Below are 18,173 nucleotides of genomic sequence, written 5' to 3'. Positions count from 1 at the left end.
TATTTATTTATTTATTTATAAAATATTTTACCAGGAAAGATACATTGAGATTTCTCTTGTTTTCAAGTATGTCCTGGGTACACAAAACATTGCATTGATACAATGGGTACAATAAAATACAAAACAATAATACATGATATATGCACAAAAATTTAACATAGAACAGGTAGGAAATATATAATCAGCAATGACAGGTGCATTCTGTTTTGAGATATGTAGAGAGGGATCTCTTAAAGGATATTAGGCATGGGGAAGGTTTGAAAGTGTGCGGGAGGTCGTTCCATAATTGTGATGCTCTGTAGTATCAATCAAGCCTCTGTGTCGCACAACCGGAATTCCCGTACACAGCATACCTAGTAATCACTTAAAAGCCTCTGTGACGCCTGCAACGGAATTCCCGCACTTAAAAGATCTGCCGTGTCAGCAGAGAAGGAACAGAGGATTCAAGGAGAGAGAATTTTAAGATGTACACCCCAATTTACTATTGAGACGAGAGGGTGAGTACCAGATAGCCTGAGGGCTCTTTTAAGGGTAGCCAAGTAGCTTTTTTTATGTTGCTTGAGAAGTGGGGCCTAGGAGCTAAAGTGTTATGCGGCCATCTCCCTGTGCGGCCAAGCTCCGCCCCCGATATTATTATTTTTTTATCGGTTATTTGTAGAGCGCCAACAGATTCCGCAGCACTAGATGATAAAAATATTATAAAGAGTAAAATGTTAAAGGGGCAATATACTGTAAATATGCCCATAAACATATGGCATTTGATTTGTTAAGTTTTACCATCACTTTAAGTATAGAACCTTTAACTATAGGATACCACAGGCAAAATCAGCTATTTCAATTGCTAACATAAATGTAAAGGAGCTATTTGTAAACTATTTAATAGACTCCAGCAAGAAAAATTGATAATTGGGAACAAATTAAAGGGGAGATTTTAGGTTAAACTGTCCCTTTAAGCAAGACTTTTGCTTCAGCTTCCTAAGGTAGAGGATCTAGGAACTAACAGTAACACTCACAATTATACCATTGTGTACTTTATGATGCACTCAATAGAGCACAGAGTTGCATCTTTGCTTAGCCCACACACACACAGGACATCATGCAGATAGACAGTAGACGTAGAAAAAAATACCCTTTAATATATTTCACATATTCACATTTCTCTTTTGTTTAAGACTTAAACACTGTTATTTGTTACAACTTTAAAACCCTGCAAATAATCTTTAAATATATATTTAAATACATATATAGACACACACAAACAGATACACAACACTGTAAAGACCTGCACTCTGAAACTGGACTGGGTACACATCCCTAAGTCACTGTAAAACTCACAGACAGCTGTACAGCTCCCAGCAGTTAGCCCTTGACCAGCCTGGGTGCAAAGCCCATAGGAAAAATTACAAAACAAAATTATTAACACAACACACCGAAAGTCTGGCACTCTCTTGCAAGCACACAACAAGATGAAAAACAAGAATGGAAGAGAGTTAGTTACAGTATTTGGCCAAATGGTTTAAGCCCAGGACCACGACAAGGTCTCTTCCTCCCTGGGTTCCTACCTACAGCCACACAATGCATGCTTTTAATCAAACAAACTGAGATACAAACAAGGGTAGCACAGGACTGCAACCCCAGATTATTGCAGATCAGACATGAGCATGCTCTTGAGTCCTCCTACCTGCTTTTCTATAAAGGACACCAAGTGAACAAAGTAAATTTGATAATCTGATAAGAAAGAAAATGGAAAGTTTCTAAAATTGTATGCTATCTTTTTCATGAAAGGAAAAAAACTGGGTTTCATGTCCCTGAAATGAACTCAAACATGTTCTATAATATATGTAAAAAAAATGTTTACATGTTGAGAAAATTATCGAAACTAATACAGTAGTACCATTTATGTACTCCCTAATAATGCTTATTGGCTGATAGGCACTTCCTACTAATGCTCATTGGCTGATAGATACTTCCTACTAATGCTTATTGGCTGATAGGCACTTCCTACTAATGCTCATCGGCTGATAGGTGCTTCCTACTAATGCTCATAGGCTGATAGGCACTTCCTACTAATGCTCATAGGCTGATAGGCACTTCCTACTAATGCTCATTGGCTGATAGGCACTTCCTACTAATGCTCATCGGCAAATAGGCGCTTCCTACTAATGCTCATTGGCTGATAGGCACTTCCTACTCATGCGCTCTTAATAATAATGACAACAATGAAGCAGAATCATTTATGCACTTACTAATAAATTCAACTCCGAAATTTGTGGAATGTGGTTTGCGGCTGCCATCTTTGACTGATTGACTCGAAATATCCAAATTCACATGTCTAACTAATATATATTTTGAAATATCTTCTTCTATTTAAAACAAAGAAAGAAACATTCGGCTAGATTATGAGTTTTGTCGGTAATGGTGTGCGGTGCTAACAAGCAGTTTTCCCTCACCACTCACCTACAGACAATGCTGATATTACGGGTTTTTAGAAACCCGGCGTTAGCCGCAGAAAAGTGAGCGTAGAGCAAAATTTTGCTCCATATCTCACCTCAATACCAGCGCTGCTTACGGTAGCGGTGAGCTGGCAAAACATGCTCGTGCACGATTTCCCCATAGGAATCAATGGGGGAGAGCCAGCTGAAAAACAACCTAACACCTGCAAAAAAGCAGCGTTCAGCTCTTAACGCAGCCCCATTGATTCCTATGGGGAAACACATTTTATGTCTACACCTAACACCCTAACATGAACCCTGAATCTAAACACCCCTAATCTTACACTTATTAACCCCTAATCCGCCGCCCAGACATCTCCGATACCTACATTATATTATTAACCCCTAATCTGCCGCTCCAGACACCGCCATCACCTACATTATACTTATTAACCCCTAATCGGCTGCCCCCAACATCGCTGAACCCTACATTATATTTATTAACCCCTAATCTGCCGCCCCCAATGTCGCCGCAACCTAACTACATTAATTAACCCCTAATCTGCCGCCCACAACATCGCCACCACTATAATAAAGTTATTAACCCCTAAACCTAAGTCTAAACCTAACCCCTCCTAACTTAAATATAATTTAAATATATCTAAATAAATATTCCTATCATTAACTAAATTATTCCTATTTAAAACTAAATACTTACCTATAAAATAAACCTTAAGCTAGCAACAATATAACTAATAGTTACATTGTATCTAGCTTAGGGTTTATTTTTATTTTACAGGCAAGTTTGTATTTATTTTAACTAGGTACAATAGTTATTAAATAGTTATTAACTATTTAATAGCTACCTAGTTAAAATAAATTCAAATTTACTTTTAAAATAAATCCTAACCTAAGTTACAATTACACCTAGCACTACACTATAATTAAATTAATTACCTAAACTAAATAGAATTTAAAAAAATTATCTAAAGTACGGAAAGAAACACTAAATTACAGAAAATAATAAAATAATTACAAGTTTTTTAAACTAATTACACCTAATCTAATCCCCCTAATAAAATAAAAAAGCCCCCCAAAATAATAAAAATCCCTACCCTATACTAAATTACAAATAGCCCTTAAAAGGGCCTTTTGCGGGGCATTGCCCCAAAGTAATCAGCTTTATTACCTGTAAAAAAAAGTACAATACCCCCCCAACATTCAAACCCACCACCCACACACCCAACCCTACTCTAAAACCCACCAAATCCCTCCTTAATAAAACCTAACACTAACCCCTTGAAGATCACCCTACCTTGACAAGTCTTCACCCAACTGGGCCGAAGTCCTCAACGAAGCCGGGTGTAGTGGTCCTCCAGACGGGCAGAAGTATTCATCCAAGCCGAAAAGAAGAGGGCCACTAGACGGGCAGAAGTCTTCATCCAGGCGACATCTTCTATCTTCATCCATCCGGCGCGGAGCTGCTCCATCTTCAAGACATCCGATGCGGAGCATCCTCTTCAAACGAAGTCCAATTGAAGAATGAAGGTTCCTTTAAATGACATCATCCAAGATGGCGTCCCTTGAATTCCGATTGGCTGATAGAATTCTATCAGCCAATCGGAATTAAGGTAGAAAAAATCCTATTGGCTGATGCAATCAGCCAATAAGTTTGAGCTCGCATTCTATTGGATGATCCAAACAATTGGATTGGATCAGCCAATAGGATGAAAGCTCAATCCTATTGGCTGATTGCAACAGCCAATAGGATTTTTTCAACCTTAATTCCGATTGGCTGATAGAATTCTATCAGTCAATCGGAATCTAAGGGACGCCATCTTGGATGACATCATTTAAAGGAACATTAATTCGGGAAGAAGACGTCAAAGGATGCTCCGCATTGGAAGAGGATGCTCCGCATCGGATGTCTTGAAGATGGAGCCGCTCCGTGCCGGATGGATGAAGATAGAAGATGCCGTCTGGGTGAAGACTTCTGCGGGCTTGGAGGAAGACTTCGGCTGCTTGGATGAAGACTTCTGCTGGCTTCTTGGAGGATGGATGTCGGATCTTCAAAACTGTAAGTGAATCTTCAGGGGTTAGTGTTAGGATTTTTTAAGGGGGTATTGGGTGGGTTTTATTTTTAGATTAGTGGTTTGGGCTGCAATAGAGTTAAATGCCCTTTTAAGGGCAATGCCCATTCAAATGCCCTTTTCAGGGCAATGGGGAGCTTAGGTTTTTTAGTTTTTATTTGGGGGGGTTGGTTGTGTGGGTGGTGGGGTTTACTGTTGGGGGGTATTTATATTCTTTATTTACAGGTAACAGAGCTGATTTCTTTGGGGCAATGCCCCACAAAAGGCCCTTTAAGGGCTATTTTTAGTTTATTGTAGGCTAGGGTTTTTTATTTTTTGGGGGGGATTTTTTATTTTCATTATTTTGGTAACTTAGTTGTTAGTTTTTTGTAACTTAGCAATTTTTTAGGGTAGATTTAAATTATTTGAGTAGGGTTAGGTTTTTAAATATATAATATAGTTAATTTAATTTGTAGTTTAATGTAATTTTAGTATAACAGTTAGTTTAGATTATTAATTTAATATAGTTTAATGTAATTTAGTCTAACAGTTAGGGTAGATTAATTATTAGTTTAATATAGTTTAATTTAAATCTAAAGGAAAGTTTAAATTTATTATATGATAGGGATGAGTTAATATTTCATATAAAGTTAGAGGGTTGTTAGGTTTAGGGGTTAATAGTTTAATTTAGTTTATGGCGATGTGGGGGGCTGGCGGTTTAGAGGTTAATAAGTTTAGTAAGTGCTAGTGATATGGGAGGCCAGGGGTTTAGGGGTTAATACATTTATTTAGTTGCGGTGGGCTCCGGGAGCAGCGGGATAGGGTTTAATAACTTTATGTAGGTGGCGGCAATTTAGGGGCAGCAGATTAGGGCTTAATAAGTATAATGTAGGTGGCAGCGGTGTAAGGGGCGGCAGATTAGGGGTGTTTAGACTCGGGGCATATGTTAGGGTGTTAAATGTAAACATAACTTTTATTCTCCCATATAAATCAATGGGATATCGGGCAGCAGCGAACATGAGCTTTCGCTGCTTTCAGACTCCCATTGTTTCCTATGGCATCCGCCGCCACCAGGGCGGCAGATTGAAAAACAAGGTGTGCAGGGCCGGAATAGTGGCGAGCGTACCTGGTAGAAATTTAATAACTAGCAAAAGTAGTCAGATAGTGCCGAATTTGCATTCGGAACAACTGTAGTGACGTAAGCATCAATCTGTGTTGGACTGAGTCCGGCGAATTATACGTTACGTCACAGATTTCTACTTTTGCCGGTCTGTAGGCTTTGATAACTAAGGCAAATCAGGCTTGCTTCAATTACGCTGCGGAATTCTAGCAAATTTGCGGTTGACGGCTTAATAAATAGGCCTCTTAGTATCAAGTGGCAATGTTGATATCAAATAGCAATATTACTGCAACAAATTAGGACATACAGACTAATCTGTAATTTGTAACTAGCAGGCCTATATAACCTAATGTATATACATCACTATTTAAACCTCCAAATAGAAAGTAAAGCCTATTTAACTCATATATATATATATATATATATATATATATATATATATATATATATATATATATATATATATATATATATAAAAGACTCACCTTTTGTTCCGGTATTCTATCTAGGATTTATTATTTGTAATTTGAGAGTTTGGCCAAACTCAATATCAGACTTTTTACTATGTCACCAATTCATTGCTAAGTGTATTTGGTGAATCACACTAACCTGCAGGTAATCAACTTCCAAGAGAGGATCTCCACATAGAGTATTTATTTATTTATTTATAAAATATTTTACCAGGAAAGATACATTGAGATTTCTCTTGTTTTCAAGTATGTCCTGGGTACACAAAACATTGCATTGATACAATGGGTACAATAAAATACAAAACAATAATACATGATATATGCACAAAAATTAACTGGCTGAACCGCTGCTTCATAACTGCTGTTTCTGGAGCGTCTGAAGACTCGGCAGAAAATCAGTAGAGAACTGAAAAAAGGGTACAAATATAGCACTCTGTGAACGTTTCAATATAACTAGATAAAGAATGATGTATTTAAAAAATAACTTTTATTAGATCGATTAAAAACCGGGGATTAACATACAATTTAAAATTATAATTTGGGCCCACTACCAGGAAGCCACGCAGTGTTGCTGCTAGCTTATAGAGACTAACACCCTAGTTAGGGTACTGAGTAGTCTCAAAATAGAAAATGATACAATTATATTTGAATATTGCTCATATAGTGATAATAATGGCACTACTTGTAGGTCTCAGGGTCCAAGATATTTAAATAGTTGTGTGGGTATTAGGTATACGGTATATCACTAGCTATTTGTGATATTAGGTTGGAATGCAATATGATCTTGGGTAAAATAAGTTTGGAGATCAAATATATATGGCTCTAAGAATTTATTTATTCTCCTCTGATTTGGAGTTAACTGATATGTAAAAACTCTAGTCTAGTAGTGTCAAAGTAGGCAGGCTCTGAGTTATGCTGTGTGTCATATTCTGTTAGAGGAATATGTTTGTGCCCTAAATATTCATCATATTTTATGATATAGTAAAAAGTAAACTTATAACTGGGTAGTCTGATGTTCGTGTGAAATGTATCAGGTTTGGTCACCACAGTTACCCTGGTAAATAGTTTTTAACTATATTCCCTTCTTATAGATAAAGTGTAATTCTCTTGTCTCTATAATCATTGAAATAATCTGTGACCATGGATACGTCTCAAAAAGAGCAGAAAATTATGATATCATTTAGATGATTATAATAAGATTTCATGTGAAACCTTGGCATTGAGTGAAAATATTCCCTTCTAGTACCTTATGACACTCTTTAGGATATATTTGGTAACCATGTACCTTGATGAGGAATGGAGAATAAATTCCTCTATTATGTCTTTTAATAGTAGTTTTAGATATTGTTCCAAAGAACCTATAGCAATATGCCTGTGATAAACTAGAAGCCTAATAAGCTCCTCTCCTTTTACCTATTAATACCTTGGTTGATAATTATCCAAAGAACCTATAGCAATATGCCTGTGAAAAACAAGAAGCCTGATAAGCTCCTCTCCTTTTACCTATTAATACCTTGGTTAATAATTAGACTGGGGTGTTTGGTAATACCAGATTCGGCGTTAACTGCCTGTGTATTGCTTTGTAAATACCCCAAATGAATGTCCAGATAAAATTAGAGTTAAATAATGACCGTATATTGCCAGTTATACCGCTAATAAATGACCATATTTTACCAGTTATACCGCTAAAAAAATATCACTTTAGTAAGCCAGACCTAAATTACCTTCTAAGTACTAGGTAATGTCACTTAATTAAGCCAGACCTAAATTACCTTCTAAGTACTAAGTAATATCACTTTAGTAAGCCAGACCTAAATTGCCTTCTAAGTACCGTTTGTTTATATCTAAATAGGATAAGGCATAACCTGAGTGCCTGTATTACCTATGTGAGTTATCACAGAGTTTTTTGGTAGTCCAGCTGACTAAACTGGATCAGCGTTTACTCAAAGCCGCAGATGCGGCAAATATGTTTTTATCAAAATAACGTTATCATTTGAAATTAAGGTAGTGGATCAACAAATTAATTTAAAAACAACAAAGTAGGGAAAAACAGGGGGATGCCACTGACGCGTTTCGCAGGCGGACAGGTTATGGAGCAGTGGTCTTTGTGACCGCTGCTTCATAACTGCTGTTTCTGGCGAGTCTGAAGACTTGCCAGAAACACGGGCCGTCAAGCTCCTTTTGGAGCTTGATAGATAAGCCCCTAAGTATATGTAATTTTATATTGAATTAGATATTGTTCACTTGTAAAACATAGGTATTTGTATTTGATTTATGTGTCTACTTGATCACGTGTCAGGATTTTAAGTTTTAATAAATCCATTGTTTATACTTAGCATCTCATTTATCACATTTTTTAGCACTAGGTTTAGATAACCTCTTTTCCTAATATACATATATACATCTTTATTTTACAATTTTTGTTATATATTTTTCATTTTACACAGGTTGTTATTTCTGCACCAATAGTCACCCACACTTATTTTCACTCCACTCTAGCGCCCTCCTACTATTTATACTGTATCACTCTTATGTTGTGCTTTAACACGTGTGGATAAGAACTCAAATATTCTATGAACGTTCAATATACACTCAATACCGCTTCATGGCCAAGGCAGACCCCACAGACAGAGTATTTTATGGTAACTGCAACTATGTTGCCTGAGATCTCAATTAATATCCACTGCCTAGTAATTGCAGTATTGTGCATCTGGTGTTAAAGCACTTCGTAATAAAAATGGTCTTTTGTGGTTATTGCAACAATGTCTATCTTGTATTATGTTTTTACATGTGTGGTAATAGCTTCAATAATATAAGCAGCAGTTCAGTTAATTGCTGTCTTATGATCAGTTCCCACTGGGCTCAGTATATATTAAGACTACTATTATAGCTTATATAAGCTATCAACCACCTTTGATGTATATTTAATACCACTTCATAACCATAGTAATCACTCTCTAATATAATAATTTTGTAACCTCATAGGGTCCAACAAGGAACATCGTTGTAACGTTTACAAGGGCAACTATGTTGCCATATTATCTTAGCATGGTATATTATGTTGCAACAATGTTGCCATACTATCTTAACATAGTATATTCCATTGTAGCTATCAGTTACCGTATGTGCATTTGAGCGCTTGATATGATGTATATAAAGCGGTAGGCTCAATAGGTAAGCCACGCCATTGAGCAGAGCAGCAATAGAGGAGGCTTTTTAATCTTTCAATGGTGTGGCTTACCTATTGAGCCTTCCGCTTTATATACATCATATCAAGTGCTTTCAGCACCACCAAGTGAGTTGCCTATGTGCAATGTTAGTGGTTAGATCCCGGATCTAAACCTATTGCATATGTGGATTTATATAACAGTGAGACTTCACTAACAATAATATTTAAACTAAGCAGGAGCAATAGGCATTACGGGACCACACAGCATAGCAATAAATAATATCACTCCTATTTCTCGAATGCACATGCGGTAACTGATAGCTACAATAGAATATAGACAGCAATTTACCTAGCTGCTGCTTATATTATTGAAGCTATTACCACACATGTAAAAACCTAATACAAGATAGACATTGTTGCAATAACCACAAAAGACCATTTTTATTACGAAGTGCTTTAACACCAGATGCGCAATACTGCAATTACCAGACAGTGGATATTTATTGACATCTCAGGCAACCTAGTTGCAGTAACCATATAATACTCTGTCTGTGGGGCCTACCTTGGCCATGAAGCGGTATTGAGTGTATATTGAACGCTCATAGAATATTTGAGCTCTTATCCACACGTGTTAAAGCACAACATAACACAGATACTACAACCAACTGACACTTGGAACAGAAAACATTTTCCTAGCCCTAATGTGATATGCCTTTTATTCAGGGCCGCCATCAGGGGGTGACAGGGGTGACTGCTGTCAGGGGCCCAATGGGCCAGGGGGGCCCCATGAGGCAAGAACTAAAAAAAAAAAAAAAAAAAAAAATTTTTAAATTTTAGCAGCCACCAGTTGGTACTACAGCAGAGTGCTAATTGAGCATGGGAAATGTTATTACAAGGAGTAAAGTATTAGCATTTGAGAGGATTTCTGAGTGTGCACTAAATCACTATGCACAGTATGAGACAGACTTGCCACTTTGTTTGTACAGTGTGTGCCTGAGTCAGATGGCAGATCACTTTCATTTGCAAAGGAGGTAGGACTTACTTAGCAAATGTTTTTATTTCTTTGTGCAATTTCAGATTGTAACTTCAGTGTGGTAGTAGTTGTATGGTGGGGCCAGGGGTCCATAAAAACACATTTTCTTTTAGCAGCAGTGTATATATGATTATTTGACAATGCTGTAAAAATTATATATTTAAAACCATGCAGAAATGTTTCCTCTTCAATACACAAATGGTAGGTGCCCTTTTGGCAGATATGTGTATATATATATATATATATATATATATATATATATATATTACATTCCAGTTTACTGTCCCTTTATGCAAGGACTTTCCAGATGCAAGGAGGCATTTTATCATTTATATTTTTACATCTGCATAAAATGTTATACTCTCAGACTAAGATTGCTCAGTGTTTGAAATGAGAAAGGTTAACTTAAAACTGGTCAGTTTACACTACAGCTGACTTAATTTTGAAATACATAACAACAAGCCTAAATCCTGCATTTAACCAGATCTAATGGTATGAGTACCACAGCGTATGGTTCCACCAAGACCATATAGAGTACAATATTTTAAAAATCCATAAGTACAGCTGACAGATGGGAACATTTGTACACTATATTTGAAGTGGTGCTCTTGGTTGGGGAAAATGGGGAAAAAACAAACAAACAAACATATGACAACCTTTTAAAAGTACTTTTCTTCATCTAGCAATCTACCCAGATCATTAATGTATAATTTTGAATTCACAGAATTATTTTTGTTTGTACATTTACAAATATGATTCTTTAAAAAGTGATCTCTTAATTGCTGCAATTTTTTTATCATGCATGTCACACACTGTTGATTTAGGGGATGCAAGGTGCATAAATCTTTCTTTTTCACAAATTTGTAGTTAACCTCATTACTTGTCAGGTCAATGTAAACAAGTGCTGAGTGTCTGTTTAGGTGTCTGTGTCTGAGTGTGTTTCTTTGCGTGTCTGCTAGAGTGTCTATATGTAAATCCTTATGTGTGAGTGTGTGTGTGTGTTTCAGTGTATGAGTGTGTCTGTGTTTGTGTATGTTACTACCTTTACAACATGTCCAAGTTTAAATAGACACTGAAGAATAAGGTGCATATACGTTTTAGTCACTTGGTAAAAAATTGCACATGTCAAAGGAGGGGGGGGGCCTGATCAATGGTTAAGTCAGGGGCCCCAAAATTTTTAGTGGCGGCCCTGCTTTTATTTCAACACAATAGCCACCATTCAAACATGTCATATTGTGTTACCACTAGGGAATTATTCAAACCCATACTAATTACTCCATAGAACCCACCTGGTTATTCATTGGGATTTTAAAAGGTAGAAACTCTACTTACCTATAGAACTTGGAGATTTCGATGTTGTACCAATAAAAGCATGATAACATAACTATCTCAAATCTCCACATCTAATTTTGTATTAAGGGTCAGCCACACATTCTTATTTTTAATCTTTTTGTGTGTGTTTATGTTATTTTGTTTTAATCAATTACAATAAAAGTTATATTTTAATTTTAAATTGGAAAGTTCTGTGCATTTCAGTCTGGGCATAGAGTGCTATACTTGCATTCTTTTTGTGGATTTCTCTTTATCCACTGACTTTGTTTTATAATGAAAACCTGGCTTGTTGGGGGTACCTGAGGACCGCGGTTGAGAAACAATGCAATAAAGCACTGCATGACATGACAGTTCTGCTGAATTTAAATGTTTTATTGCACTGGGCTTGTCTCTCCTTCACATACAGACATGCAGGGAACACCCCTTGGAGAATCAGAGCAAAATCTGACTTTTGAAAAGTTTACTTGGGATTTCATAGTGCTGGAAGCTCATTTTAGAATATCTCACCTGAGCAGAGAGGTTTTGAATATCAGGGCCATACTATCCACACATCAAACAGAAAGTCTGGCACTCTCCTGCCAGCACAGTGATATTTTAAAGCAAAAACGGAAGAGTTAGTTGCATTTGGTGCCAAAAGGTTTAAGCCCAGGACCACGTCAAGGTCTCTACCACCTGGGTCCCTAATCTGCAGCCACATAATGCATTCTTTCAAACAAACAAACTGAGAACCAACAAGGGTTACACAGGCCTTTGTAATTCCCCTAGACACCTGAAAAACATGTAAATGGATTGGACTGAGTACACATCCTAATCACTGTAAAACCCACAGCCCTGAAAACTTGCAGACAGCTATACAGTTTCCATCAACTCAGGCAGTTAAAAAAATCCTGTCCAGGCTGCACAGGGGTTAACTGTCTGCATTGCTGGAAACTGTACATCTGTCTGTAAGTCTTCAGAGCTCTGTGTTTTACAGTGATTTAAGATGGGTAAGCCGTCCAGTCTACGGGGTATATTTATTAATGTGCAAATGCACATGATACGATGTAGCATATCATGTTTGCTGCACATCGATAAATGCCGATGTGAACTGCTGGTGCAATGCTGCCTCCTGCAAATTGGCGGCCAGTCGGCCACTAGAAGGGTGTGTCAATCAACTCGATCGTATTTGATAGGGGTGATTTCTATCCGCGGCCTCAGAGCAGACGGACAGGTTATGGAGCAGCGGTCTTTAGAAGGCTCGCCGCAAACAAGGGGCATCAAGCTCCATACAAAGCTTGATAAATTGGCCCCTAGGAGTGCAGTTTATTTACGTGTTTTATATATGTGTGTATCCACCAATCACTGCAAGCGTCATACTCGGTAAAAACATGTTTGCATTATTATTGACAAGGCTGGGAGATACATTATAGTTAAAGGCAGGATACACGACACACATGTTATATTGGGAAATATATATGCCCCTAATGAATCTCAGGCCCCATTTTTGTCTAAGTTAGGAATGATGCTAACCACATGGAAAAAATCTCGCTTAATCATAGGGGGAGACTTCAATTTAGTAGCCAATGTCGAACTAGACTAGTCAGCGATCCCACGCACATCTCCATCTCAAAGTTCCAAGAAGCTTCTGTTTGATTTTATTCTTGACCACAACCTTGTAGATAGCTGGAGATATATAAACCCAAAAACAAGAGATTATTCATTCTACTCCACCTCCCATAATGTTTACTCAAGAATAGACTATATTCTGGTTAGCCAAACTATGTCCCCTTTGATATTAGCCTCAGATATTATACCAACCACATGGTCGGATCACAACGTAGTACTAACAAGTGGCTTAATTGACCCTTATAGGGGCAGAAGCTGGACCATAAACCCAACTTTGCTCAGAGATAAATTTTTTACGCAAAATTTGCAGACAGAAATCTCTCACTTTTTAACACTTAATCAAAACTCAGTATCTAATCCCTTGTATATTTGGGGAGCTTTAAAAGCCTTCGCCAGGGGAATTCTAATAAAAGAATCTAACAAACAGAATAAAGCGTATTTGACTCAACTAGAATGTACTAGAAGCGAGATTAAACACCTACAATCACAGCACCAGCTATCACTAGATGACAAAACATTAAAGCTACTGAGAGACAAAGAAAATGCTCTGGATCAGCTGTTGACAAAGGAGGCTACCAGGTCCCTAAAACTGATTGATACTCAATACTTCATACAAGCCAACAAACCTGATAAACTGTTAGCATTTAAATTAAAAGAAATGACTAGGACATCCTCAGTACCACAAATTCAAATGGCAAATGGGCAGATCTCAAACCATCCACAGACCATTGCTGACACTTTTGCCCAGTATTACCAGAAACTTTATGCCCTGCCCCCATCCAAAAATCGTATCACACTAGATAGGGATACAAATGCATTCCTACAGGATTGTAACTTACCCAAAATAGCAACAGAAGACCTAGATAAGCTAAATTCGCCAATAACCATCCATGAAGTGAATATAGCAATACGAAATTTAAAGATGGGTAAGGCGCCAGGCCCCGATGGGTACTCAGGTATTTTCTATAAAACGTTTGCACAGGATCTTGGCCCCATCTTGGTTGAGAGTTTCAACCACATACTAGAGGGGGGAACTATCCCCAAGGAACTTCTTGAGGCTCGTATATCAGTAATCCCTAAACCTGGGAAATGTAAACAACACTGTAAAAATTATAGGCCCATCTCCCTGATTAATTTGGATATCAAGTTATTTACAAAAATCTTAGCAACTAGACTAAATGACATTCTTCCAAAGCTCATCCATCAAGATCAGGTGAGTTTTATCCGTAATAGAGAGGCCCCAGATAACATTCGGAAAATTATTGATCTTGTGGACTATGCTTCCAAACAAAATGTGCCTTCTCTGTTTCTTTCATTGGACGCAGAGAAGGCATTTGATCGTGTAAACTGGGATTACCTCACTGCAGTGCTAAAAAATATGGGCTTTAGGGGAAATTTTTGTACAGCAATTTTGGCAATATACTCCCACCCTTCCGCCTTCATCAGAATAGCGGGCTATAAATCCTCACCTATAAAAATTCTTAATGGAACCAGACAGGGGTGCCCATTATCACCATTGCTGTTCACCCTATGCATTGAACCGCTGGCAACAAGCATCAGGCAAAATGTAGATATTAATGGCATTAAGATAGGCGACAGGGAACATAAGATCAGTCTATTCGCAGATGATGTAATTCTGTCAATTACTAAGCCCATGATTTCCCTTCCTCTAGTATACTCCACGATTAATAGATTCGCCAACATTTCGGGATACAAGATTAACAATGATAAGTGCGAGGCAATCAGTACACATCTCCCAGAACATACCAAAAAATTATTGATCCTGAATTTTGATTTTAATTGGGCTGACAAGGGCATAAAGTATTTGGGTATCACAATCCCGAACAACCTGGACCATCTTTACAAATTGAATTACACACCTATGTTCACTCATATTAAAACTTTACTATCAAGGTGGAACAAACTAAACATCTCTCTATATGGCAGGTTGACATCAATTAAGATGACGGTTCTACCCAAAATTTTGTATCTCTTTCGTTCACTACCTATAAACGTTTCCACCACTGTGTTACGGAAAACACAAAAAGACCTGGTAGCGTTCATTTGGAAATACCGAAGATCCAGAGTTAATAAACAAACACTTCTCAGACATAAAACAGGAGGGGGGATGGGAATGCCAGACCTGATAGCGTACTATTACGCAGCCAGGATGGCACAGTCCTCTCTGTAGCATAACCAACTAGATAGAATTCAATGGGTTCAAATAGAATCAGATATGTTGAGGATACACCCCATTTATAAATTGTTGTGGACTGCTAAAAAAGATAGGCCCCCTAAATGGAGAAGCTTTATTACTATAGCACACACACTAGCACTGTGGGAAACACTAACAACCAAATACACTTTGATAGTGACATTATCTACTCATTATGACCTAACTACACAGGAAAAGTGGGCAAACAAGGGCCTGTACCGCATTGCAGATGCCCTGGAAGGCACCAAGCTATTCACATTCCATCAATATGCCGATTTAAATAAACAAGAAAGAGAGAGTTGGTTTCATTACCTGCAATTAAGAGCGAGAGTAGATGAAGTTTTAGGACAAAACCAGCTAACTGTTAGTTCTTATCTAGAGAGACTCTGTTTGGCCACTGAACGAATGAGAGGGGCGATCTCCAACTTATATATCCTATTTAATACCCCATTCAAGCTTAATAAACTACCATTTATGATAAAATGGGAGACAGAATTTAATATTACATGGACCGCTGAAAAGTGGTGCGATATTTTGAAGTCTGGTACTTCCTTCTCTATTTGTGCGCATTTGAAGGAAAACTTTCTCAAGGTAGCTTACAGATGGTACTTCCACCCATCGAGAATCCACGCAGCCCACGCGAACACAAGTTGTTTACGTGGCTGTAATGAAAGCGGCACATATGCCCATATGTGGTGGAACTGTTGTCATGTTTCACGCATATGGTCCCAAACATCAGAGCTCCTAAGTGAAATCCTAGGTAGGCAAATTAACTTAACTCCTTCCCAGGCACTGTTACATGAGCCTATATCAAATCTATCCAGAAATGCAAACAAATTAGTAGCACTGATTTGCACTGTAACCAGGCTAACTATAGCAAGATATTGGAAGACCACAGTACCCTCTTTTTTGATAATCAAGAATAAAGTTGACTATTATTACCAAATGAGCAGCGCCTCCGCAGATATTCTAGATAGAAAAGAACAGTTTCTACTAATGTGGGAGCCCTGGATAATGTATACCGAGGCCAGAAATAGATAGAAGAGCTAAGTGAGGCTAGGAAAGGAGTCATGAGTCTGGCCCCTGCCACTTCCGCTCCTGCCCAGCTAGTCTGGGTGGGTCACAACACATCTCCCTCTCCCCTCTTTAAGAGTTGAATCCAATTTTCCCGTGGTAGGGGCTAGAAATTCTGGTAACAACTTAAAGGGACAGTCTACACCAAATTTTTTCTTATTTAAAAAGAGAGATCATCCCTCTATTACCCATTCCCTGTTTTTGCATAACCAACACAGTTATATTAATATACTTTTTACTTCTGTGATTACCTTGTATCTAAGCCTTTGCAGGCAGCCTCCTTACCTAAGTGCCTTTGACAGACATGCAGTGTAGTCAATCAGTGAAGACTCCTAAATAACTTCACAGGAGTGAGCACAATGTTATCTATATGACACATGTGAACTAGCACAGTCTAACTGTGAAAAACTTTTAAAATGCTCTGAGCTAGGAGGCGGGTTTCAACTGTTTAGAAATCAGTTTGAGCCTAGCTAGGTTTAGCTTTTCAAAAATACCACCAAGGGAACAAAGCAAATTTGATGATAAAAGTACATTGGAAAGTTGTTTAAAATTGCATGCCCTATCTGAATCATGAAAGTTTAGTTTTGAGTAGACTGTCCCTTTAAGGTCATGAATGCTGAGCCGGGTCCTCCTCCAGAGAGGGTCTAAATGGAGCATTAAAGAGTTTTCTAGGGATAGGACTGTCAACTAACGGTCGTGCTAAGCACATCTACTTATTACTTATTGTTTGCTGTATGGTGGTCTTTTTGTTATATACCTTTAATCATAGTATTTAGTAACACGAAGAATTGTAAATCAATTGAAATTGTAACACGGTTGGTCTGATTTTATATTTGTAAAATGTTGAAAAATCAATAAAAAACTTTTTTTCATTAAAAAACATGTTTGCATTAAGCTTGTTCGATTCTACCCTGTGTTTAATACTTTACAGACGTTTAAACACATGGTGAAAAGAAGAATTTGATTACAAATTAAATCTGTTTTAACAAAATTGAGCATTTTCTTTCTACACTTGAAAAAATATCCTGGCTTCTAAAGAGAATACCAAAATAAGACACACTACACAAATATTACTATGACAAAATAATACACACTACACAAATATTGCTATGACAAAATAATACACACTACACAAATATTACTATGACAAAATAATACACATTACACAAATATTACTATGACAAAATAATACACACTACACAAATATTGCTATGACAAAATAATACACACTACACAAATATTGCTATGACAAAATAATACACACTACACAAATATTACTATGACAAAATAATACACACTACACAAATATTACTATGACAAAATAATACACACTACACAAATATTGCTTTGACAAAATAATACACACTACACAAATATTGCTATGACAAAATAATACACACTACACAAATATTGCTATGACAAAATAAGAAAAAAATATATTTTTTTGAGTAAACTTTAATGAGAAAGTGATACTATTTTGTCTTTAAGGTTTTTTTACCTCTAAATAGCCACAACAACATTTTGTAAGCTATAATGCTCTATTTTCTATCAATCTCTAAGAATATTCATAAATAAATTGGGCACTTACATTAAAAACATATTTAAAGGTGTTTGCACAGTTATATGATAATTTTAAAAGCAGCAATATTTGTTC

The sequence above is a fragment of the Bombina bombina genome, chromosome 3 (assembly GCF_027579735.1).
Source record: "Bombina bombina isolate aBomBom1 chromosome 3, aBomBom1.pri, whole genome shotgun sequence".
Classification (NCBI taxonomy): domain Eukaryota; kingdom Metazoa; phylum Chordata; class Amphibia; order Anura; family Bombinatoridae; genus Bombina; species Bombina bombina.
Note: the sequence above shows the minus strand (reverse complement) of the source record.